General features: G+C 35.8%; 1 protein-coding gene across 32 annotated transcripts in view; it reads right to left on the bottom strand.

The window, feature by feature from the left end:
• The window catches only part of GALNT13 (polypeptide N-acetylgalactosaminyltransferase 13), a 943716-nt gene that overhangs the window by 495749 nt on the left and 420115 nt on the right, over nt 1-27852 (bottom strand). Inside the window, exon 2 of one of the 32 annotated variants that reach the window (XM_086368891.1) lies at nt 23-445. The exons of the other annotated variants lie outside the window; for them this stretch is intronic. The gene's annotated coding sequence lies outside the window, so the exon portion shown is untranslated. The remainder of the gene's footprint in view (nt 1-22; nt 446-27852) is intronic. 32 annotated transcript variants of the gene reach the window in all.

The following is a 27852-nucleotide window of genomic DNA, read 5'->3' as shown; positions in this document are numbered from 1 at the left end:
ATCCTAGAAGAAAATATCTTACCTTTTAGTTCAGTTCAGTCGCTTAGTCATGTCTGACTTCTGCAACCCTGTGGACTTCAGCACACCAGGCTTCCCTGTCCATCTCCAACCCCTGGGGCCTACTCAAGCTCATGTCCAGCGTGTCAGTGATGCCATCCAACCATCTCATTCTCTGTTGTCCCCTTCTCCTCCCACCTTCAATCTTTCCCAGTATTAGAGTCTTTTCCAATGAGTTGGTTCTTCACATCAGGTGGCCAGAGTATTGGAGTTTCAGCTGCAGCATCAGCCCTTCCAATGAATATTCCTTTAGGATTCATTAACAGGTTGGATCTCCTTGCAGCACAAGCAACTCTCAAGAGTCTTCTCCAATACCACAGTTCAAAAGTATCAATTCTTTGGCACTCAGCTTTCTTTATAGTCCAGCTCGTACATCCATACATGACCACTGGAAAAAACATAGCCTTGACTAGATGGATCTTTGTTGGCAAAGTAATGTCTCTGCTTTTTAATATGCTGTCTAGGTTGGTCATAGCTTTTCATCCAAGGAGCAAGGGTCTTTTAATTTCATAGCTGAAGCCACCATCTGCAGTGATTTTGGAGCCCCCCAAAATAAAGTCTCCCACTGTTTCCATTGTTTCCCCATCTATTTGCCATGATGTGATAGGACCAGATGCCATGATCTTAGTTACATGAGATATAAAATTAGTAGCAAACCAATACCCACTACATCAGTGAATAACTAGCTTGTAACAAATTCAAAACAAAAGCAGTATTTTGTTGTTTTAAAAGCCTTATGATGAAACCTGTGTATATGTTTTAGAAAAAATTATGCTCAATAATTTTGAAAATAAAAACTTAGGATGTTAAGTAAGAAGCAATTCCATGAAAAAAGAAAGGTGTTTATCTCAAAACAGGAAAATTATTTTGAAGGCAATATTTTTAAGGGAGATCAATTTATATTACACATAAAGATAACTCATAGTTGTAATTAATACATAAATGATAGTATTATGCTTTAGAAAGCCTTAAGCAACTTTTTCTAGAATTTTAATAATGCTGAATTATTTTCTCTTGGTAATTCATAGTGCAAAATCTACTTCATTACAATATTTTGGCAAGATAGGTTTTTATTAAGGTTTTGGTTTTTATACTCCTGAACTTAGTTTTTTCATTAAATATTCATTTTTCATAATAGAAAGTAAAAGAAAATGTCAAAAATAGATACTTCAAGGATTTTCAATATAAACTTTACTTTGAAAACAAGATAAGGGAATCAGGAATCCTCAGAATGCTGGGCCAAATTACAACTTAGGTTGTTTTCTTTTTTTATATATAACTATGTGCATATAATACTTTTTAAAAGAAAAATAAAATTAACTTTTTTGTCTATTTCATAACAAAAAATCAATCTATGTGTAAACTTTACATATCCTGCTAATTCTTATTTTTATGAATTGGATCTTGTGCCTTTGTTATTAACATTTTCCCCATTCTCCCCACTTATTCATTAGTATACATTTTCTTCAAAATTGAATCCAAATCTAATCCCCTGCAAAGCTTTAAATACTTAACTACCAGATCTCACTCATCTCCTCCCTTTTAAATTATGCATTAGCCTTATGTTTGTTAAGATACTTTTCACTTATTTAAGTTTTAACTCTTAGTGGATTTTTTGAAAGTAGAAATAGGTGTTTTATCTCCTTCTATGAAAAGTAGGTTTCCCTGGTGGCTCAGATGGTAAAGAATCTGCCTGCAATGTGAGAGACCTGGGTGTGATCCCTTGGGTTTGGAAGATCCCTGAAGGAGGGCATGGCAACCTATTCCAGTATTCTTGCCTGGAGAAACCTCATGGACAGAGGAACCCGGCAGGTTACAGTGCATGGGGCTGTGAGAGTCGGACATGACTGACTAAGCACATAGCACTCATTCCAAGTAGATATCAATATATATTTGGACTTACTTATAAATTCATAATGTTGTCCACTGGAGAAGGGAATGGAAAACCACTTCAGTATTCTTGCCTTGAGAACCCCATGAACAGTATTAAAAGGCAAAAATATAGGACACTGAAAGATGAACTCCCAGGTCGGTAGGTGCTCAATATGCTACTGGAGATCAGTGGAGAAATAACTACAGATAGAATGAAGGGATGGAGCCAAAGCAAAAACAATACCCAGTTGTGGATGGGACTGGTGATGGAAGCAAGGTCTGATGCTGTAAAGAGCAATATCGCATAGGAACCTGGAATGTTAGATCCATGAATCAAGGCATTGAAAGTGGTCAAACAGGAGACGGCAAGAGTGAACATCGACATTCTAGGAATCAGCGAACTAAAATGGACTGGAATGGGTGAATTTTACTCAGATGACCATTATATCTACCACTGTGGGCAGGGATCCCTTAGAGGAAATGGAGTAGCCATCACAGTCAATGAAAGAGTCCAAAATGCAGTACTTGGACGCAATCTCAAAAACGAAGGAATGATCTCTGTTCGTTTCCAAGGCAAACCATTCAATATCATGGAAATCCAAGTCTATGACCCAACCAGTAACTCTGAAGAAGCTGAAGTTGAAAGATTCTATGAAGACCTACAAGACCTTTTAGAACAAACACCCCCCCCCAAAAAAATGTCCTTTTCATTATAGAGGACTGGAATGCAAAGTGGGAACTCAAGAAATACCTGGAGTAATAGGCAAATTTGGCCTTGGAGTACAGAATGAAGCAGGACAAAGGCTAATAGAGTTTTCTCAAGGGAACGCACTGGTCCTAGCAAACACCCTCTTCCAACAGCACAAGAGAAGACTCTACACATGGACATCACCATATGGTCAACATCAAATACAGACAGATCATTTTTTTTTTTGCAGCCAAAGATGGAGAAGCTCTGTACAGTCAGCAAAAACAAGACCAGGAGCTGACTGTGGCTCAGATCATGAACTCCTTATGGCCAAATTTAGACTGAAATTGAAGAAAGTAGGGAAAACCACTAGACCATTCTGGTATGACCTAAATGAAATACCTTATGATTATATAGTGGAAGTGAGAAATAGATTTAAGGGACTAGATCTGATAGACTGCCTGATGAACTATGGACGGAGGTTTGTGACATTGTAAATGAGACAGGGATCAAGATCATCCCCAAGAAAAAGAAATGCAAAGAAGTAAAATGGATGTCTGAGGAGGCCTTAGAAATAGCTGTGAAAAGAAGAGAAGAGAAAAGGAAAGATATACCATTGAATGCAGAGTTCCAAAGAATAGCAAGTGGATTGGAAGAATCAATATAGTGAAAATGAGTATACTACCCAAAGCAATTTATAGATTCAATGCAATCCCTATCAAGCTACCAACAGTATTCTTCACAGAGCTAGAACAAATAATTTCACAATTTGTATGGAAATACAAAAAACCTCGAATAGCCAAAGCGATCTTGAGAAAGAAAAAGGGAACTGGAGGAATCAACCTACCTGACTTCAGGCTCTACTACAAAGCCACAGTCATCAAGACAGTATGGTACTGGCACAAAGACAGAAATATAGATCAATGGAACAAAATAGAAAGCCCAGAGATAAATCCATGCACATATGGACACCTTATCTTTGACAAAGGAGGCAAGAATATACAATGGATTAAAGACAATCTCTTTAACAAGTGGTGCTGGGAAATCTGGTCAACCACTTGTAAAAGAATGAAACTAGAACACTTTCTAACACCATACACAAAAATAAACTCAAAATGGATTAAAGATCTGAACGTAAGACCAGAAACTATAAAACTCCTAGAGGAGAACATAGGCAAAACACTCTCTGACATATATCACAGCAGGATCCTCTATGATCCGCCTCCCAGAATATTGGAAATAAAAGTAAAAATAAACAAATGGGACCTAATTAAACTTAAAAGCTTCTGCACATCAAAGGAAACTATTAGCAAGGTGAAAAGACAGCCTTCAGAATGGGAGAAAATAATAGCAAATGAAGCAACCGACAAACAACTAATCTCAAAAATATATAAGCAACTCCTACAGCTCAACTCCAGAAAAATAAATGACCCAATCAAAAAATGGGTCAAAGATCTAAATAGACATTTCTCCAAAGAAGACATACAGATGGCTAACAAACACATGAAAAGATGCTCAACATCATTCATTATCAGAGAAATGCAAATCAAAACCACTATGAGGTACCATTTCACACCAGTCAGAATGGCTGCGATCCAAAAGTCTACAAATAATAAATGCTGGAGAGCGTGTGGAGAAAAGGGAACCCTCTTACACTGTTGGTGGGAATGCAAACTAGTACAGCCACTATGGAGAACAGTGTGGAGATTCCTTAAAAAACTGGAAATAGAACTGCCTTATGATCCAGCAATCCCACTGCTGGGCATACACACTGAGGAAACCAGAAGGGAAAGAGACACGTGTACCCCAATGTTCATCGCAGCACTGTTTATAATAGCCAGGACATGGAAGCAACCTAGATGTCCATCAGCAGATGAATGGATAAGAAAGCAGTGGTACATATACACAATGGAGTATTACTCAGCCATTAAAAAGAATACATTTGAATCAGTTCTAATGAGGTGGATGAAACTGGAGCCTATTATACAGAGTGAAGTAAGCCAGAAGGAAAAACACCAATACAGTATACTAACGCATATATATGGAATTTAGAAAGATGGTAACAATAACCCTGTATACGAGACAGCAAAAGAGACACTGATGTATAGAACAGTCTTATGGACTCTGTGAGAGAGGGAGAGGGTGGGAAGATTTGGGAGAATGGCATTGAAACATGTGAAACGTCATGTATGAAACGTGATGCCAGTCCAGGTTAAAAAAAAAAAAAAAAACAAAGAATAGCAAGGAGGGATAAGAAAGCCTTCCTCAGCAATCAATGCAAAGAAATAGAGGAAAACAAAAGAGTGGGAAAAACTAGAGATCTCTTCAAGAAAATTAGAGACACCAAGGGAACATTTCATGCAAAGATGGGCTCAATAAAGGACAGAAATGGTATGAACCTAACAGAAGCAGAAGATATTAAGAAGAGGTGGCAAGAATACATAGAAGTTCTATACAAAAAAGATCTTCACAGCCCAGATAATCATGATGGTGTGATCACTCACCTAGAGCCAGACATCCTGGAATGTGAAGTCAAGTGGGCTTTAGGAAGTATCACTACGAACAAAGTTAGTGGAGGTGATGGAATTCCAGTTGAGCTATTTCAAATCCTGAAAGATGATGCTGTGAAAGTGCTGACTCAATATGTCATCAAATTTGGAAAACTCAGCAGTGGCCACATGACTAGAAAAGGTCAGTTTTCATTCCAATCCCAAACAAAAGCAATGCCAAAGAATGCTCAAACTACCACACAATTGCATTCATCTCACACAATAGTAAAGTAATGCTCAAAATTCTCCAAGCCAGGCTTCAGCAATATATGAACTGTGAACTTCCAGATGTTCAAGCTGATTTTAGAAAAGGCAGAGGAATCAGAGATCAAATTGCCACCATTCACTGGATCATTGAAAAAGCAAGAGAGTTCCAGGAAAACATCTATTTCTGCTGTATTGACTATGCCAATGCCTTTGACTGTGTGGATCACAAGAAACTGTGGGAAATTCTGAAAGAGATGGGAATACCAGATTACCTGACCCGCCTCTTGAGAAACCTATATGCAGGTCAGGAAGCAACAGTTAGAACTGGACATGGAACAACAGACTGGTTCCAAATAGGAAAAGGAGTATTGTCAAGGCTGCAATTGTCACCCTGCTTATTTAACTTCTATGCAGAGTACATCATGAGAAACGCTGGGCTGGAAGAAGCACAAGCTGGAATCAGGATTGCCAGGAGAAATATCAATAACCTCAGATATGCAGATGACACCACCCTTATGGCAGAAAGTGAAGAAGAACTAAAAAGCCTCTTAATGAAGGTGAAAGAGGAGAGTGAAAAAGTTGGCTTAAAGCTCAATGTTCAGAAAACTAAGATCATGGCATCTGGTCCCATCACTTCATGGCAAATAGATGGGGAAACAGTGGAAACAGTTTCCAACTTTATTTTTCTGGGCTCCAAAATCACTGCAGATGGTGATTGCAACCATGAAAGTAAAAGATGCTTACTCCTTGGAAGGGAAGTTATGACCAACCTAGACAGCATATTAAAAAGCAGAGACATTACTTTGTCCACAAAGGTCTGTCTAGTCAAGGCTATGTTTTTTCCAGTGGTCATGTATGGATGTGAGAGTTAGACTATAAAGAAAGTTGAGCACGGAAGAATGGATGCTTTTTTTTTTTTTTGAATTGATGCTTTTGAACTGTGGTGTTGGAGAAGACTCTTGAGAGTCCATTGACTATAAGGATATCCAACCAGTCCATTCTAAACGAGATCAGTCCTCTGTGTTCATTGGAAGGATTGATGTTGAAGATGAAACTCCAATACTTCGGCCACCTGATGTGAAGTGCTGACTCATTTGAAAAGACCCTGATGTTGGGAATGATTGAGGGCAGGAGGAGAAGGGGACGAAAGGGGATGAGATGGTTAGATGGCATCACCAACTCAATGGACATGAGTCTGGGTAAATTCCGAGGGTTGGTGATGTACAGGGAGGCCTGGTGTGCTGCGATTCATGGGGTTGCTAAGAGTCAGACACTACTGACCAACTGAAGTGATATTGATAAATTCATTTTCAATTTTCTATTCTTTTTTATTATAGACATGTTTTACAGTTCACTTTACTTCAGTTGGACAGATAGCTTTTTAAAGATTTATCCATTTCAAAACAAGTGACTAGCAAAAAAATGCTGACAACTGTTTCATAGATTTCTTATTTCTATGTGCAATGGGTATACTTGTAACAATTTTAAAATGCTTACAATAAAGTAGAAGAGATTTTTGAAAATGTTGATTTTCAAAGTAATCCTCTTACAGCTCAGGATGAGGCCTCTATGTATTGCTCTTTGTGTGTTTTCCTTTTCTTATGTTCTTTCCTCCATATACGTTTTGCTTTTTGATATTAACTATTAATATGGAACTAAATGCTTTACACATTCTGGGTTCAGCATCTTAGTCACACCACTCCTACTGTACCATGTACTGTGAAGCATTCATCCATAACTCTTTCACTTTCTTAAAACACCTCACTTGTCACCACCACAGTGCCTTTGCATATGAAAGCCTTACCACCCTTGCATGGTGGTACAAACAAATCATTCAAGTTTTAGCCCAAATGAAACTTTCTCAAAAGGCTCTGATCTCTCAGGTTAGGTATTTTGTTTACGGTTGTATGCCACTCTGGACTATTTTCCAGGCAGTAATACCGGAGTGGGTTGCCATTTTCTTCTCCAAGAGACCTTCTGGACCCAGGGTTCAAACCCACATTCTGCACTGCAGATGGTCTCCTGCACTGCAAGCAGATTCTTTATTGACTGATCTACCAGGGTAACCCTGAGACATAGCCAACGCATAATAAATTTTCATCAAATGAATAAAGTTGCCTTATGTGTCTTCATCTATTTGCAAATATACTTGAAATAAATGAGGCCCAGCAGAGCTCAAGCTGAGAAAAAGGCAGGCAGACTCAGTAGTTTTGTAGAGCAAAGCCAGTACCCCTGTTCATCCAGAAATTTGGAGTGCAGGTCAGTTTGAGTTAAGACAACAAAGTGCTTTGCTGGTTTTAGAGCTCTGGTTTTAGAGCTGCTTCTCTTACTGTATCCAGGCAGAATATTGTATCTGTATCTCTTACTGTATCCATATCCTTACTCATTGCTAAATACAGTTTATAATGTGTCTGTTGAGGGAACGTTAACAGATCACATGGGAAGTTGCAAAGCCCATTCAACAGCCCTACATACAGTGACTTGAACAGAGAGAACGGCAGGTAGCTTGACTCATCTGCAGAATAAAACTGATAGCCTTATCTGATCAGGGAATTCAGTATACACTCAGGCCTGACTCAGGTTCCCAAACAATGAGCTGTACAGGTCCTAAGTCCTGGCCTGCTGCCCTGCCAGAGCAGAGAAGTTACTCACAATCCCATCTACTACTGAATATAGCATCTAGTCCTGACCATCTAGTCAGTCTAACTAGAGAATCCAGGCAACCACAGAACATATCCTGCAGTCTCACTTGGTAGGGAACCAGGACAGTAGTCCTATCTAACATTCTTAGTCAAGGCTACACCTTCCATCTCTATCTGCAGAATTCAAAAGGTTCCCTTGTCCCAAAATAGACCATACTAGCAAAGCTCACCTATCCTTAGGCAGACAAACCCGGAAACCTAAATTGAGCTGATGTGGTGAAGAACGGTCTCTCCTAAAGCAAACTGGTCAAGTTTGGAAAAGGAGCCCCATTACTCAAATGGGCAGATATCAAGATAAGAAATCAAGGATCATGAAAAGTCATATAAATATGACATGAACAGAAACTAAGAAAGCTCCAAAAATGGCCCTAAAGAAATGGGTATCTTGAACTATTAGGCAAAGGAGGTTTAGTGAATTACAAGAATAGACAACTAAACAAAATTAGGAAAACAATGCATGAGTTCAACAGTCAAATATGAAACAAAAACAAAGACCTTAAAGTTGAAAAATACAATAACTGAACTGAAGAATTCAATAGAGTATCAAAAAAGTAGATTTAATCAGAAGAAAGAATTAGTGACCTAGAATATATGACATTAGAAACTACCCAGTCAGAGGAGCAAAAAGAATCAAAAAGAATGATGAAATCCTATGGAAATTATGAAACACAATGAAAAAAATCGCATTATGGAATGTCTAGAAGGAGAAGAGAAAGAGACAGGGACAGAAAGTATATTTAAAGCAATATGGCAAAAAATGATCAATCCTGAGGAGAAAAATGGACACTCAGATCCATAAATACTTCATGTAGGCAGAACCTAAATAGAGCTACACCAAGATCCATTATAATTATCAAGTGTCTAAGAAAAAAATTAAGAGCATCAGGAGAAAAGAGAAACGCTACATACAAGGGAAACTCCATAAGATTGGTGGCAGATTTTTCAACAGAAACTCTTCAGACCAGAAAATGGGATGACATATTCAAAATATTGAAACAAAATAAATGTCAACCAAAAATTCTATATTCAGTGAAGCTGTCATTCAGAAACAATGGAGGGATAAAGACATTCCCAAACAATCAAAAACTGAGGGAGTTCGTTAACACCAGACTTGCCTTACAGGAAACGCCAAAGTGATGCTAAAAGCAATGGATAAGTCAAAACTCTAGTTTAAAAGGTTTCTAAGTAGTAAAAGTGACCACAATTCCAATAATTTGTTATTAGCTACATAATATAAAAAATGTAACAGCAATACCTAAAATGTGAAGGGAAGCAGAAGGAAAAGTGTAACATTGTAATGAAGTTAATTTGTTATCAATTTAAAATCTTCATTTGTTTAAGATATTTATGTAAGCTTAATGGTAACCGTGGAAAAAATCCTGTACTGATTATATAAATAACATGATAAGGAGTCAAAACATACTGATACCAAAAGATATCAAAACACACAAAAAAAGAGCTGGATAAGAAACAAGGAATAGCAGATGTACAAAACAACCAGGAACATTTGACAGAAGGGCAACGGTAAGTCTTCATCTATTAAGAATTGCTTTAAAAAAAAAAAAAAAGAATTGCTTTAATTTTTAATGAATGAAAATATTCAAGCAAAATACACAGAATGGCTTAAATTGTTGAAAAAACAAGATCCAGCAACATGCTGCCTATAAGAGATTCAGGTGTGTGATTCAGACTGAGACTGAAGTTATGGGAAAAGACATTTCAAACAAATGATAAACCAAAAAAAAAAATAGCTATTCTTATATCAGACAAAATATACTTTAAATTATAACTGGTAAAAAGAGACAAAGAAAGTCACCATACAATTATCAGTGTGAAACATTACATTAATAGAATGAAAGAAAAGAATCAAGTGATCATCTCAATAGATGCAGAAAAAGATTGACAAAACAATCTCCAATCATGATAAAAACTCTCAACAAAGTAGGCCTGAAGGAACATATCTCAACATAATAAAGGCCCAAGCTAACATCATACTTCATGGTTAAAGGTTGAAAGCTTTTCTTCTAAGATCAGGAATAAGACAACAGTGCCACCTCTCACCAGTCCTATTCAACAAGGTCCTGGATGTCCTAGCTAGAACAATCAGGTCAGGCAAGGAAAGTAAAAGTAATCAGAACCAGAAAGGAAGAAGTAAAATTGTCTCTTTGCAAGTGACATGATTTTATATATAGAAAATTTTAAAGACTAAACCAAAAAGCTGCCAGATCTGATCAATAAATTCTATAAGGTTGCAGATAAAAAATTAACTTGCAAAAACCAGTAGTATTTCTATACACTTAACAATAGTTATCTGAAATCATTTACAATAGCATCAAAAGCAACAAAATACTTAGGAATAAATTTAAGGACATAAAAGATCTCTATGCTAAAAACTACATATTGATGAAGGAAAATAAAGACACATAGAAACGAAAAAGTATTCCATGTTCATGGATTGGAAGAATATTTTTTAAATGTAAATATTAATGAAAGTCATCTATTGATTCAGTGAAATCTCTATCACAATTCCAATGGCATTTTTTTTTTTTACAGAGTAGGAAAAACACTCTTAAAATTTATATAGAATCACAGAAGAGGCAAAGAAACCCTGAAAAACAAGAACAAAGCAGGAAGAACTCTCCTGATTTCACGCTATACTATAGAAAAGTAGCCATAAAACATAGTGGTACCGGCATTAAAATAGATAAACCCACACAACAGAACTGAAGGCCTGGAGATAAACCCAAGCATATGCAGTTCATTAATATTTCACAAGCAAGTCAAGAGTACTCAATGGAGCAGGTCCCCTCAATAAGTGATGGCAGAAGAATTGCATGTCCACATTTAAAGAATGAAATTGAACTTACGCATTTTGCATCACTCACAAAAATTAACTTGCAATGGATTAAAGACTTAAGTGTAAGATCCAAAACAATGAACATAGATAAAACGAATGGTAGAAGAAAATACAAAAATAATCTTCTTGATATGGGCCTTGGTAATGATTTTTTGGATATGACATGTAAAACATAAGCAACAAAATAGAAAATGAACAAGTGGGACTACATGCAACTAAAAAGCTTCTGCACAGCAAAAGAACCCATTAGCAAAGTGAAAGACAGCCTATGGAATAGAAAAATATTTGCAAACTATGTATCTGATAAGGGGCTAATACCCACAATACATAAAGAACTCAAACAACTTTATAGCAAAAAATAACCCAACTTAAAAAAGTGCAAAGGACATGAATAGACATTTCTCTAAAAAGATATGCAAAAAGTCAACAGGTACATGAAAAGATGCTCAACATCACTAGTCATCAGGGAAATGCAAATTAAAACCACAATGAAATATCAACTCAAATCTGTTAAAAAAAAAAAAAGCCATCATCAAAAAGACAAGAGATAAAAACACTGGTATGGATGTGGAAAAAAGGGAATCGTTGTGCACTGCTGATGGGCTTGTAAATTGGTAGAGTCACTATGCAACACAGTATGAAAGTTCCCCCCAAAATTAAAAATAGAACCACCACATAATTAAACAATTACATTTCTGGGATTATATCCAAAGGAAAGAAAAATGCTAACTGGAAAAAATATCTGCACTCCCACAGTCATAGCAGCATTATTTACAATAAGTGAGACACTGAAACAACCTAGGTTTCCATCAATGTATAAATGGATAAAGAAGTTGTTGTATAAATATTCATGGGAATATTATGCCATTAAAAATAAGAAAATACTACCATTTGTGACAAACATGAGTGGACCTTGAAGACATTATGCTAAGTGAAAGAAGTCAAATAAAGACTAATACTGTATGATTTCACTTAAAATAAAAACCAAACTCAGAGAAAAAGGAATTAGGCTTGTGGTTACCAGAAGGGAAGGATGAGGGAGGGAACAATACAGGAAAGATGTCAAAAGATACAAATTTGCAATTATAAGATAAGTAAGTACTAGAATATAAAGTACAACCTGATAACTGTAGCAAACACTGGTGTATGACACACAGAAAAGTTACGAGAGTAAATACTAAGTTTTCTCATCATAATAAGAAGAGTTTTCCGTTTTTCTTTTCATTGTACCTATTAATAGATGAGAATATTGGAAATAAAAGCAAAAATAAACAAATGGGACCTAATTAACCTTAAAAGCTTCTGCACATCAAAGGAAACTATTAGCAAGGTGAAAAGACAGCCTTCAGAATGGGAGAAAATAATAGCAAATGAAGCAACTGACAGACAACTAATCTCAAAAATATACAAGCAACTCCTACAGCTCAACTCCAGAAAAATAAACAACCCAATCAAAAAATGGGCCAAAGAACTAAATAGACATTTCTCCAAAGAAGACATACAGATGGCTAACAAACACATGAAAAGATGCTCAACATCACTCATTATTAGAGAAATGCAAATCAAAACCACTATGAGGTACCATTTCACACCAGTCAGAATGGCTGAGATCCAAAAGTCTACAAATAATAAATGCTGGAGAGGGTGTGGAGAAAAGGGAACCCTCTTACACTGTTGGTGGGAATGCAAACTAGTACAGCCATTATGGAGAACAGTGTGGAGATTCCTTAAAAAACTGGAAATAGAACTGCCTTATGATCCAGCAATCCCACTGCTGGGCATACACACTGAGGAAACCAGAAGGGAAAGAGACACGTGTACCCCAGTGTTCATCGCAGCACTGTTTATAATAGCCAGGACATGGAAGCAACCTAGATGTCCATCAGCAGATGAATGGATAAGAAAGCAGTGGTACATATACACAATGGAGTATTACTCAGCCATTAAAAAGAATACATTTGAATCAGTTCTAATGAGGTGGATGGAACTGGAGCCTATGATACAGAGTGAAGTAAGCCAGAAGGAAAAACACCAATACAGTATACTAACACATATATATGGAATTTAGAAAGATGGTAACAATAACCCGGTGTACGAGACAGCAAAAGAGACACTGATGTATAGAATAGTCTTACGGACTCTGTGGGAGAGGGAGAGGGTGGGAAGATTTGGGAGAATGGCATTGAAACATGTAAAATATGTAAGAAACGAGTTGCCAGTCCAGGTTCGATGCACGATACTGGATGCTTGGGGCTAGTGCACTGGGACGACCCAGAGGGATGGTATAGGGAGGGAGGAGGGAGGAGGGTTCAGGATGGGGAACACATGTATACCTGTGGCGGATTCATTTTGATATTTGGCAAAACTAATACAATTATGTAAAGTTTAAAAATAAAATAAAATTAGAAAAAAAAAAAAAAGAAGGAAGGAAAGAGGAAATGAAGAAAGACAGATGGGCTCCACTATTCAGTATACAGTAATCTTCCATATAAAATAAAATTTGTGCTTATAGTCCTTTTAACTATGACTAAATAAAAAATTTAGCCTTTAGCTTTGGTTAGATGTGCTCTATGTTTTACACAATGGGAATAAAATTATATTCTTTTGACTGTCTCTGAACAAAGCCAAAACATAATAAGGTCTTTATTAAATTAAATTTCACATTACAATATGTCCTTTGTATACCATCACAATTGAAAGCCAATTATTTTTAGTAGGAAACAAACAGAATCCCTTGACTATTGCATGTTATTTGGTCACTGAATTTACTGAGAAAAAATAAGGTATGGAATATATATTTTATGTGATTTTTATATTTTAATATGATTTCACTCATTTGCAATAAATGTATAAATAAGTTTTCTCAAAAAAAAATAGATAAGATGGATGTCAGCTGAACCTATTATGGTAAGCATTTCACAATGTATGTTAATCAAACCATTATGCTGTACAGCTCAAACTTATGCACTGATGTAGTCAATTATTCTTCACTAAAACTGGGAGAGGGGAAGTGAATAAAATGGCATCTGTTGTCACAGGATTGACATTTCATTTGGGAGAAACAAAATAGACTGTTTGGAAAGAAGATTTAGAGAGTGTTGTTCACTTTAAAGATGATCATGATACTGTTGGGGATAAACATTAGACAGGGTGGGTAAGTCAGGTATCTCCTCTTTGAAGATGTGCCATTTAAGCTGTCACCAAACAATAAGACTCAAATAATAATGTTGTAACATGTAAATGTTAGTTGTGCAGTCATGTCCGACTCTTTGTGACTCCATGGACTGTAGCCTGCCAGGCTCCTCGTCCATGGGATTCTCCAGGCAAGAAGACTGGAGTGGGTTGCCATGTTCTTCTCCAGGGGATCTTCCCAACAAAGGGATCTAACACGAGTCTCCTGAATTGAAGGCAGATTCTTTACCATCTGAGCCACTAGAGAAGCCCTGTAACATGTAACCCTGTAGTAAAAGAGTCTGCTAGTTTGTCTACCCCACTGAGTGTAAGATCATTCTTTGAAAGTAGGGATTAAATCCACAGTACTTAGAATCATGGGAAGCATATAATAGTGCTCAGTATGTATTTCTAAAGTGATTGAGGAAAAAAAAAAAAAAAAAAACAACTATGTGATTAATGGTGCAAATGTGATCATTTTCAACTTAATTGCAAGGTAAGAGATCCAGAGAAGTTAAATCATAATGAATATTCTGAGCAGAACCCAAGTTCTACTTGAGTTCCTTCTCCAGTCTTTCACCCATCAAAATCTTGATCTTGCTCCTTCTTTTAAGAGCTATGATATATAGCCAACAAGTCTTCTGTATCAAGTCACATAGTTATTTTGCTTATTATAGATGAAGATAGTTATTATATAGAAAGAGTATCACTTGCATTGTAATTTGTTTAAATCAATTACAAAACATTCCAGGTTTAAATGTTAGGTTTAAATCTATTCAGTGCATTCACCAAACACCTACTTGATACAATGCCATGGAAAGAAATATTTTATTGTCATGAGGTTTACAAACTAGTCTGAAAGACAAATATGAGAAAAACTAGTCTAGGAGACAAATATGAGAAAAACTAACTATAAACAACAATCTAAGGAATGAAATTTGATGAACACAGGAGAAGCAGCATTCAAAAGTTCAAAGGGCTGTTCAAGTACAGAACAAAAGAACACACATAAGCTTTAGCCTGAAAAGGCTTATTGAAGCTTATAATGCAAGGGAAAAGAACCAATATACTGTTTAATTGAGTAAGCTAGGTGTTTCCTGTCAAATTGATAAAGTTGTTTCACCTATTCTGATTTTTTTTCTCTGTCTTTATTTGTAAAATTCAGGAAAAAAAAATAAAATCAATAGCTGATCTGTGGCTGTACACAAAATTATGGTGATTATAGCAACCCACTCCAGTATTCTTGCCTGGAGAATTCCATGGACAGAGGAGCCTGGCGGGCTACAGTCCATGGGGTCGCAAGAGTCGGATACGACTGAGCAACTAAACCACCACCACCAATATTAAGTTTTAGACATAGCCTTGCAATCAGGAAAAAAATCCAACCTTAGTTCAGTTCTATCTTTGATCAGTATATCACATTGTTTAGAAACAAAGGAAAAAAGCAATAAAATCTATATCCAAATTAGATACGTTATAAAGCTCATCTCCAACATCATGATGATTTGGGGAAGATGTTAGAAGCTTCCTATATCAGCAGTAACTGTATACAAAGCATATTTTATACTGTAACAGAAGGGCTTCCCTCTGGACCCTGTATATAAATTCTTATGTCTGTTTAAAAATATATGTTCTCTTAACAGGATAAGCCAGGCTGCAGGAATTCTGAACTTCTCATTTGAGAATAGGTTTTATGGCTATCTTGATGATATATATAAATCAATCATCAATTTACATACTTTTTTATATACTTCAATTTATATATTGGTGTACTTCTTTTCTCATAAAGTTAATATTGTGTTTACATTGGTTTTGACCCATTCTGTCATAATATCAACCCAGAAAGAAAACCATAGCATTTTCTAAGATAAAAATAATACTTAATAGGCAATGAAAAATTTGTATTATCTGAATCCAGAGACTCCCTCTTAAATATATGTATATATACACACATATATATATGAATATAAATATATCCATTACATATATGCAAACATAAATATATAGAGATATACACATGTATATAGATATATATGTGTATATATATAAAAGAAGCAAAGCAAAGGTTTAATGCCTAAAAGTCACAGTGTACTTACTGGGAAAAACAAGCAAAGTATCACAGACTAAAAAATATCCAGAGAGTTCCCCATTTAAGTTAGCTTGAGTAATTTCTATGACACAATACAGCCATGGAAGAAGCCACATTTCATAAGACCATTCACAAACCCTAAAATCTATAGATTTTTATCAAAGAACAAAATAACCACTGAATTTACAATACCAACTCATCTGAAATGTATGGTTAGTTTATAATTGTGTCCTACACATAATAGAAGACAAAGTAAATCAATATAATCCCATGCCTTAGCAGCAGTCCTCAACTTTTTATATTAGGTTTACTACTTTTTCTACTGATGTAGTTTCATAGCAGACTTTCTACAAAAACAGATGTTCTCTTTAAAATTACTACAAGGCATAATAAAGGATATGAATGTCTGATGAATAATAATAGGCTTAAGCCAGAAAGCAGAAAAAGAAAATATTGATATGTTGACTTAACATAAAATATTTCATGTTTGCCAACTTTTTTTCCTTTATCTGGCTAATGAAATCACATTTTCTCTAGTTCTGTAATGCCTAGCACATACCTGAAGTACAATATAGTTCCACTTAAACATTTTGATGTGTAAAAAAACAAAAAGGATATTCTCCCTGACTAAGCAATATCAAAGCGATTTTACAATAAATTGTGAATAATGCCCATTCCCCATGTGCCACACATCAAAGGTGCTATCTCATTGATTTTCACAATTCCTAGAGGTAAGCACTGCTATCTTATTTTGCAGATGAGGACAGTGAAACACAGAATTTAAAAATCTGTCCGAGGTTGTGCAGCTGACTTTCAGTAAAGCAAAGATTTAAACCAAGACAATATGATTTCAGAGCTAACCTTTATCCATTAATAATTTATACTACCTCCCAATAAACACATTTTTAAATCACAATGTATTCCACTCAATGCACCAAAATGTTAATGCCCAAGAGGTATTAGAAAAATGTCTTATACATGAATGCATTTTGTTTGGACTTTAAAAAATTATAAAATGACCTTGATGTGGCATTTATGTTTTACTGAAGCATATCCTGGAATTCTAGCGTCCTCTCATCAAAAATACAAATGTGTGTGTGCATTTCTTCTGTATTAGTGATTCATTTGAAAGACAGGAACTAGGTGTGGCTCTGTATCTACAGTACTAGCAAGTGTCCGAAAAACATAGTAGGCATTTGAATAAAGGATTACTTAATGAAAACATGTGAATGAGTTAATAGTAAATATGTTATTCAGTAAAATGATCTCAAAAACATACACTGTATACAAAAAGGCTAGAAACAGTGGGTAATTACATTCAAAATCTGCACTGTGTTTATTAAGAATTTCCTTCACATACTCCACTGAATTTGCAAAATACCATAAGGAATAAAATACTGTCTGCACTTGATACATAAGGAAGTTTCGTAAGAAGTCCAGTCAAGGCAGTATACTTAGGAAGCAATAGAATCACCACTTAAATCCATGTTTTCTGACTTTTAATGAGGGTAATTCTATACACTCCACAAAAAGAACACACCCCTTCTTGAAGATTGATATAGTACATCAAATCACTTTAAGTCTCAATAAAAATAACCTCAGCACACTTTTATCATTTTTAAAATCATAAAAGGTTAATAAAATGGTTACTTAATTTACACATGAATCTTTGCTTGTTAGGTACTTATATAAACGTACTTATATAAACTACGTTTTCTAGAGCAGTGGTTTTCAAACTTTATTGCATATAAGGCACATCTGGGGAGCTGATTTTTTTTTAAATCCTAATATCCCATTTACACACCATAAATTTTAAATTAGAATCTCCAGGGCTGTAACCAAGACATCAATATTTCTTTAGAAATCCACAAGTGTTTTCAACAAGCAGCCAATTTTGTGGACTATCCTTCTGAATTTTTGTAGACTCTTGCAGTGTTTTCTTTCTTCCCTTATTGAATTAGAGGGCAGACTCAGGTTGTAAAGTTTAAAGCAACAACACATGATGATGTAAAGGAAAATGAAAAAGTTAGTTAAAAGAAAGTATATGAAAATAAGTACATACATATATACATACATGCACACTCACAGACATACCTACACACACATACATACACCCAGGCCATGAAGGGTAGAATATATCTTAATACTGTATATTATCTTGCCATTACTTGTATGCATCAAATGAGTCAATAGATAAGTCAAGGCTGATTTCCACTTTAGGAATGGAGTCTAAGATGTTTCACCTTGTGGGGAAACAATTATTCTCTCAGAAGCTTTTGTTTTGTCATCATTCTATAAATTTTGCATAAGTTAAACAGCATTTACCATGATGGTACCTGCAATGCAGAATTTGCGGTCACATTCTAGGCAATTAGTATATATCAAGGGATCAATTCTGCTATTTTCAGTATTGATAAATTTAAACAAAGGAACTATAATGTTAACTATTCTCACTTTAAGATTGAAGATCTCTAGAGAAGTCACTGCTGCTGTAACAGTTTTTAAGATGAACACTGCTGCTGCTGCTAAGTCACTTCAGTCGTGTCCGACTCTGTGCGACCCCACAGACAGCAGTCCACCAGGCTCCCCCGTCCCTGGGATTCTCCAGGCAAGAACACTGGAGTGGGTTGCCATTTCCTTCTCCAATGCATGAAAGTGAAAAGTGAAAGTGAAGTCGCTCAGTCGTGTCCGACTCTTCACAACCCCATGGACTGCAGCCTACCAGGCTCCTCTATCCATGGGATTTTCCAGGCAAGAGTACTGGAGTAGGGTGCCATTGCCTTCTCCAAAGATGAACACTAAGATGTGGCAAAGTGCATCAATAAATGGGAAAAATTTGTCTTAATAATTCTTCTAATATATATGTGTATGTGTGCGCGCATAGATTTTAAGGAGAAATAACCATTCAACTCTTATTAAGGGCAAATTAGAAATATCAGAAAAAAGAAAAATGAAATCAGTACATAATAGAAAGCCAAGTTTTAAGTCTATCAACAGCAAAAATTATTGGGCATGGAAGGTCTTTGTCTCAAAGCAAATTTTTCACTCCTCATTCCAACTTTTTAATATTCAACTAACATTTGTAACACAATAATGCTAAAATCCTAAAACATGTTCTAGGTATGTGCGTGTTTTATAGATAGATAGATTCTAGATTTTCCTAAAGCATGCTTTAGAAAAATGGTTTTGTTATATTTAGTTATGATGTGTTCTCATTATAGATTACCCACTCCAGTGTTCTTGCCTGAAGAATCCTAGGGACGGGAAAGCCTGGTGGGCTACCGTCTGTGGGATCTCAAAGAGTCGGACATGACTGAAGCGACTTAGCAGCAGCAACAGCATTATAGATTAATTTATTCAACAATTTTTTTGACAAATAAACATCAGATATCTACTATATTCCAATCACTGGTGCAGGTATTAATAAATAATAGTGATCAAAATATCTGCCTTCATGGATCAAAATACTGTTTAAAAAAATCAATTAGTAGTTTAAACCATTCCCCTTTGAAATAGTTTTCCTACTTTAAGATTTGTTTGATCACAACATGCTAGACAACTGCTAATGTTCTTACTATATACAGTTCAGTGATAGAGAAACAAGTCGCATGACATTAACCAGTGTAGGTGAAATAACCTAGTTCTGGGGCAATTTAAAGTTGTAGACTATACTAAATACTGGTGTTTGACTTTCAACTCTTTTGCCTTCTGGATTATTTCTGATGAGAAGTCAGCTGTGTATAATATGCATTTTTTCCTGGATGTCTTCAATACTTTCTATTTGTCTTAATTTATCTTTTGATTGTAATTTGTTCTTTACGCTTCTTCAATCCATGCTTTGGTGTTTCCCATTGATTTTTCTCATTAAATTCTCAATGTTTTCCTTACTAATTTTAAAAAATACTTGCCATCATTTCTTCAAATTTTATTTGGTTGCATTCTGTCTTTTCCATATTGGATTATAATTACACATATGTAAAATTACTTCTGGTATTTCAATTACACTAGTTGATACTGTAACATAACTCTTGTTTTTTTTCTGATTTTTCTATGTTTTAAACTTGTCTTGGTTTTTCATTCTGAGTAATTTCTGCGGATCTACATTCAAGTACAGTAATTCTTTGCTCAGCTGTACCATGCATATTGAAGAGCCCATTAAAGGTGTTCGTCAACTTCATTACCGTGGTTTTCATCGGTAACACTTCTGTTTGATTCTTTCTTATGGTTTCCAGCTCTGCTAAAATTACCTATGTGATATGCATAGTATCCACCTTTTACATTAGGGTCTATAAAATATTAATAATAGTTATTTAAAATGTGTCTGATAGTTCTATTATCTGGGTCATATGTCTAGTCGGTTGAATTTTCTTGGCAGTCTGTCCATTTTACTGTGCCATTTTGTAGGCCTCATAAATTTTGCTTAAAGCTGGACACTAGAGACTGAGCAAATGGTTCTTATGCTTTTAAATGAGAGTGACTATCCTTCTGTTAGTGCCAGGGTTTGAATCAATTTACTCAGGATTTGAGCTAGGTTTGAGATTTGCTATTACCAAAGTTATTGTCTGTATTTCAGGAATCATATTCTTCTTGTATTATCTTATGTTTAGGGTAGGGACTAGTTGGATTGAGGGATTTTTCTCAAGCTTCTCTACCCTCAACTTTAGTCTTTCCTTTGCTCTGTGCTTCTGAGAAAGCCTCTCTGCATGTTATTCTACTCACCTAGTAGTGCTCCACTGTTATTTTATTTGAAGCTTGTTAGCCTGGCTGGTGGCAGACCAGGATGATGGATATTCATTCTCTTTTGTTTTGATTGACTCTCAGTCTTAACTAGATTCTGTAGCTCTGGGTCCTTTTAGCATGTCAATCTTCCTCCAGCTACAGATCTGAGATGAGGAGATATTCGCATTGCCTTTTAAATGAAAGAGGGGTGTTTTCTGCTGTCTTTCCCTTGCTTCAGTGGGTTTTCAGATAGGACCCTAAGAGTCACAGTTCATCCTTTCCCTAGCAGTTTAAAACTTTTCAGGAGGAATGGAAAAATCCAGATGGCATCTCCTGCCTTTCCCAGAGTGGCTCCAGTACTCTATACTAAGTCTGTGCTAGAAGAGCTGCTTTCTGAAGACTCTAGCCAATCTTTATTTTTCTCCATGAGCATCCCATGAGATCCATATAGAAAAGTACACAAGTGAACAAAAATGCCTGTTTTATATCCGCAGCCTCTAGACACTAAATTCTCTTTCTAACCTGCACTGCCTTTATTAATAAAGTTTAAATTCATTTTTAAATTTATTATTGAGATATATTTGACATAACTGCAAATGTAAGGTGTATAGCATTAATGTGAGGCATTTATATTTGCAATTTAATTGCTATTACAGCAATAATTAGCACCTCTATCACAAATAATGACTGTCTCTTCTTAGTGCTTAGAATCATTAAGTTTAGGCTCTTAGAATGTCTGATGATTACACTACAACTGTCTCTATTCACTAGACTGAGCACTAGATCTCCAGGACTTACTTTCTACATGATGCAAATTCATACACTTAAACATCTCTCCCTTTCCTCTAAGCCTGCAGCCTCTGGTAAGCACCATTTTACTCTCTTATTTTGAGTTAAATTCCACATACAAGTGGTATCATACACTACTGATGGCTGATGGGATCTGCCCCAGCCAAAAAAGCGATCCTGCCCTGTGTTAAAAGTTGAGTTAGTTGGTTGCCCTATCACCTCAGCTCCCTGATGTGTTTAAGAAAAATTTTGAATTTGCAGATGCTCCAGTTTTTTGTTACTGCTGTTTTAAAGGTGACAGTAATGCCCCTTCCAGAGCGTTACATCCCAAGCAGAAACTGTAAGTTTCTTATTTACTTATTAACCCATACACTGTATTATATGTCTTTATAAAGGCATAATCATCATGTCCCTTAAAATGCATCAGAATTAAAAGCAATGACTAAAGTAGAAGAAAATTCTCATAAAGACATGTCAGGTTAAAGTTTAAATGAATTTTATGTACTCTGGGCAAAGCTATAATTACCTGAAAGAAGTGGTAAATACAATCACAGAACAGTTAACCTATTATTTATTAGAATGCATGGAATATCATTAAGATGTTAGAAGATTGGAAATGGGCACTGTTACATTTCTTAAAGCCATCTGTTTATGTAGAAAGAAGTAAATCAAAGCACAATACCCCAGTTGATAGGGATCTTAATGTAAAGTTTCATGCTTGAAAATATACTGGTTTTTTACAGTATACTGGTAAAATATACTGGTTTTTTACTGTATAATACTGTATAATACATACAGTTGCTGCTGCTGCTAAGTTGTTTCAGTCGTGTCCAACTCTGTGTGACCCCACAGACGGCAGGCTCCCCCGTCCCTGGGATTCTCCAGGCAAGAACACTGGAGTGGGTTGCCATTTCCTTCTCCAATGCATGAAAGTGAAAAGTGAAAAGTGAAATGAAGTCGCCCAGTCATGTCCGACCCTCAGCAACCCCATGGACTGCAGCCTACCTGGCTCCTCTGTCCATGGATTTTCCAGGCAAGAGTACTACAGTGGGGTGCCATTGCCTTCTCCATTTGTATATTTATGAAAATATACTGTATACTAAACAAAAAATCAGTTTGCAAGCTATTAATAAAATTACAGGCTACTGAATTTAAAAAATCATCATGCCCTTGGGAAGAATAAATTAAACTAATCAAATTTATTTCCCCAGCAAACTAGCACAGACAATATAATAAGTTGTAGTATATTGTGACTTTATATAGCTTCTGATTTTCCCTCAGCATTCTTAAAAATCCAGAAAATAATATATAGGACAAAGTCAGTATTCCTTTCAGTTCATACCACTGTTAGCACCCCAGATGCCCTCACAGGCTAGAGGTTCAGCGTTACCTAAAAGTTTGTCATACTTGGGACACAATGCTCTAGAGATACGGTTATTAACATGTGATGACCAAGGCTCATGTTTGATGGCAAAAACCAAAATTTTATAGGCAAAGAGTACAAAAAAAGAAGATCCATGTCATTTACATAAAATTCTGATATATCATACCTAATAACATGAGATGCAATTTTGCAAAAACTACTGTTTAATTTCTTATTTTTTTAATTCAAAATAATGTTCAATTTAAGTTTATGGAAATGCTGTTGTTAAACTGTTCTGTGGAATATCTGGGACAGATTCTCATTTCCTACATATATACTCCCTCATTATATTTCTAATATTATACAGAATTTCTTTTATAAATCTTTTCCTAAAATTTTTTCTTAATACTAAAAATGTTAAGCTGTCAACATTCTCAATATATTTCCTTCTGAAAACAGCAATTCTTTTTTAAAATATTTACTTCTTTCTGGAAAGTTCATGCTGAACAGTTCTCAGCTCATGAGTTATAGATCTCATGTATCATTTGAATGACTACAAATAGAGAACCATCATGGTTTAGTATCTGCAGGGGGACTTATCTGTGATAGATTTTCTTCACTTAGATATAAGTCTGTCTACTTAATAATCAGCCTCTACTAATCCCATGCAAATTTTAATCAAGGATCTTTTTTTAAAGATCTAACATTACATTTGTTATATACTGATTATGGAAGAGTAAATATCAACAACATTCTACAAAGTAGGCAAGTTTAATGCTGTGCTGATAACATTGTTCATTACAGAATTCATTGTTCATTGTTACATTGTTCATTGTTACATTGTTCATTGTTCATTGTTACATTGTTACATTGTTCATTGTTACATTGTAACAAAATCATAGAAAGCAAGATTCATGAATCTTTGAGTTCTTGATCCATTTCCTTTCTTATTCTGAATGCCCAACCTGGGCAGCCTCATCTATTCTCATGCTGCTGCTGCTGCTGCGTCGTTTCAGTCGTGTCCGACTCTGTGCGACCCCATAGACGGCAGCCCACCAGGCTCCCCCATCCCTGGGATTCTCCAGGCAAGAACATTGGAGTGGGTTGCCATTTCCTTCTCCAATGCATGAAAGTGAAAAAATAAAGTGAAGTCACTCAGTCGTGTACGACTCCTAGTGACCCCATAGACTGCAGCCCACCAGGCCCCTCCATCCATGGGATTTTCCAGGCAAGAGTACTGGAGTGGGTTGCCATTGTCTTCTCTGATCTATTCTCATGAGGCATACTCAACTATCTCTCCACTTACAAAAAGTTAAATTTCAGGTTTATTTCTAGCTTCTAAGCACTACATTGTGTCACACCCAAATTAATATGCTAAAGCCGTAAGCCCCAAGATGACAGTATCTGGAGATAGGATCTTTAGGAGATAAATTATGGTAAAATGAGGTAATAAAGGCTGGGCTCTAATCAGAGAGGACTGTGGCCTTAGACGAAGAGGGAGTGAAAGAGTTTGCCTTCTCTCTCTCCACCATGTGAGGAGAGAAAGGGACCATTGCAGGCCAGGAGGAGAGCTGTCACCAGAACCTGACCATGATGGCATCATGATCTTGGACTTTCAGCCCCTAGAACTATGAGAAATACATTTCTATTGTTTAAACCACAAACCTATGGTATGTTTCATAGTCAGCCTGAACTGACTAGTGCAGTAGCTGAGTACTGATGATCTCTACTTAGATGTCCAATAGGAAATTCAAGACAAATATATCTAAATTAATACTCATAATCTTTTGCTAACCTGCCCCTTCTCTTGTATTCTATGTAACAAATAATCATAGCAAGCCAGAAGACAGAATAATCTGGGATTCTCCTCACTCTTCACTTTTTGACAGCCCACCAGTCATCAAATACCATAAATTATCTTTTCAATATATCTATAACTTAATCTCTCTCCATTCCTAATATAGTGATATTGGATCTCATTTTCTACATAGATTATTTCAGTAGATTTCTCACTTCCAGTAGCTTCCTCACATCAAGTTTTACACCTGAGCAATCCATCTTCTGCTGCCATATAATCAATTGAAAATGCAAATCTCCCAAGCTACCCCTCCTTCTTGAAACTATCAGTTTTATCCATTTCTTATATAATGGGAAGTAAGTCTCCCTTCACCATGATCTGTGCCCTGCTTACTTTTCTAATTTAACTCTTGCTGCTTCACATGTACCCTTTTCTCTAGATATTTATTCATATGTCAATATTCAGTCCAAAATCCAATTTCCCACTAACAAGCACTTAACCTCTTTTCCCTCAAAGAACTGACTGATCTAAATTTGATGAATATATTGCTCTTTTACATTAAGGCTCTAATTTCCTTAAGGTAAGGAAACATATCTTATGAGCTAATTGTATCAAAGATATTTGATATATGGTGGACACTTAATATAGATTTGCTGAATAAAAAAAAAAAATCAAAGAACCAAAGAGACTACAATTAATATTTTTAAATTAAAAAACAGAATGATTGTAAACAGGAAATGGTTCATTAAATGGTGTTACAGTAAATAAAAACCATCCCCAAATATCATTTTGTTAAATAAAAATAGCAAACCAAAACTATGCTTGCTGTTGATTATGATTCAGTGTGTATATGTGTGTGTGCTCAAGTACATGCTGGCATATACAGATTACAATGAAATATATCAAACATTACCAGAAGCTACTTCCAGATGGTGGGGTTACAAGCAATTTTCTTATTAAAAATGTATTTTAAAATATGAAAATAAATTTATTTCTACAGCAAAGTAAAATATTAAACAGGATTAAAATATTTAAAAGTCTATTTGCTTTTTAAAATATGAGACTGGTAAATCTTTATGTCTTAGTCAAGGTTCTTCAAAGATTTACCAGTCTCATATTTTAAAAAGCAAATAGACTTAAATATTTTTAAAAAATTTTTTAAAAGACAAAATCTTAATCTTTAAATCTTTTTCTTAAATTTAAATTTATTTATTTTAATTGGAGGCTAATTACTTTAAAATATTATATTGGTTTTGCCATACATCAACATGAATCCACCATGGGTGTACACGTGTTCCCCATCCTAAACCCCCCTCCCACCTCCCTCCTCTTACCATCCCTCTGGGTCATCCCAGGGCACCAGCCCCAAGCATCCTGTATCCTGCATTGAACCTGGACTGGCGATTCGTTTCACATATGATATTATACATGTTTCAATGCCATTCTCCCAAATCATCCCACCCTCTCCCTCTCCCACAGAGTCCAAAAGACTGTTCTACACATCTGTGTCTCTTTTGCTGTCTCACATACAGGGTTATCATTACCATCTTTCTAAATTCCATATATATGCATTAGTATACTGTATTGGTGTTTTTCTTTCTGGCTTACTTCACTCTGTATAATAGGCTCCACTTTCATCCACCTCATTAGAACTGATTCAAATGTATTCTTTTTAATGGCTGAGTAATACTCCATTGTATATATGTACCACAGCTTTCTTATCCATTCATCTGCTGATGGGCATCTAGGTTGCTTCCATGTCCTGGCTATTATAGACAGTGCTGCGATGAACATTGGGGTACATGTGTCTCTTTCAATTCTGGTTTCCTCGGTGTGTATGCCCAGCAGTGTGATTGCTGGGTCATAAGGCACAAAATCTTGGATTTATGTCTTAGTCAAAGTTCTTGAGGTCTAAACAGTAACCTGTAGCCTATTTTGTAGCCTAAACAGTAAAGAATCTGCCTGCAATGCCAGAGACCAGGGTTTGATCCCTGGTCAGGAAGATCCTGGGAACAGCAATCCACTCCAGTATTCTTGCCTGGAGAATCCCATGGACAGAGAAGCCTGTGGGTCACAAAGAGTTGGACATGACTGAGACACTAACACACACACACAAGGTTCTTGGTGTTGTAAGAATGAAGCAAAATAAATGAACAGACAATACAGGTGCAACACAGGGAAGGCAAGAGCAAAAGTTCAGCCAAGATCCTAGAAACTAGAGTCAGGGGGTGAAAAAGATGTTTGCAACCTGGACATTTATTTTTCTGAGGATATTTAATCTCTTAATCATGCTATTCTCCATATATCTGTTTTGGGTTTTTTCGTTTGTTTGGTTTTGTCCTGGAATTTCCCCCTCTCCTCACTCCCTCTCTGGGTTGAATTTCTCTGCTTTTTTATACACACAGGCCAAGCAAAGCTGAACCTTTCCATTATGAGTTTATATTACTTTAGTTTGAGTGACTATAGAGATTAACATCAGAGAATTACAATTCTAAATTTCTGAAAGAAATCTGACTGGCCCAGCTTGGATAATGTGTGGCAAATCAGCTATGGCTAGGTTGCTGGGGAAGGGCTAACAGATTTTACAGATCCATTTTTTCCCCTTATAGTTGTGAGCAGGTTTATAGGAGAGAATAAATTCTAAACAATAAATGCAAAACAAATGAAAATGTAAAAAAAAAAAACTTTCACTCATATATTTCCCAGGATTATGAATTTATAACTGGAACTATACCAGAGATCTCTAAAAGGACAGTGCTCAGGTTGTTATCACCTTTGGATACTTATATATAAAAATATAAAAATATAACTTACAGAATGGGAGGAAATTTTTGCCAACAATGTGATAAATAGGGTGCAAGTTCCAAAACATAAAAAACAGCTCAAACATCTCAATAACAAGAAAAAAACAAACCAATCAAAAAACAGGCAGAAGACCTAAGTAGATATTTCTCTGAAGAAAAATCCAGATCTTCAACAGGCATGTGAAAA

The sequence above is a fragment of the Bos grunniens genome, chromosome 2 (genome assembly GCF_055505025.1).
Source record: "Bos grunniens cultivar Pamir isolate PY7600 chromosome 2, Bosgru_T2T1.0, whole genome shotgun sequence".
Classification (NCBI taxonomy): Eukaryota; Metazoa; Chordata; class Mammalia; order Artiodactyla; family Bovidae; genus Bos; species Bos grunniens.
The sequence above is the reverse complement of the archived record's forward strand: the minus strand, read 5'-3'. Positions and strand labels throughout refer to the sequence as shown.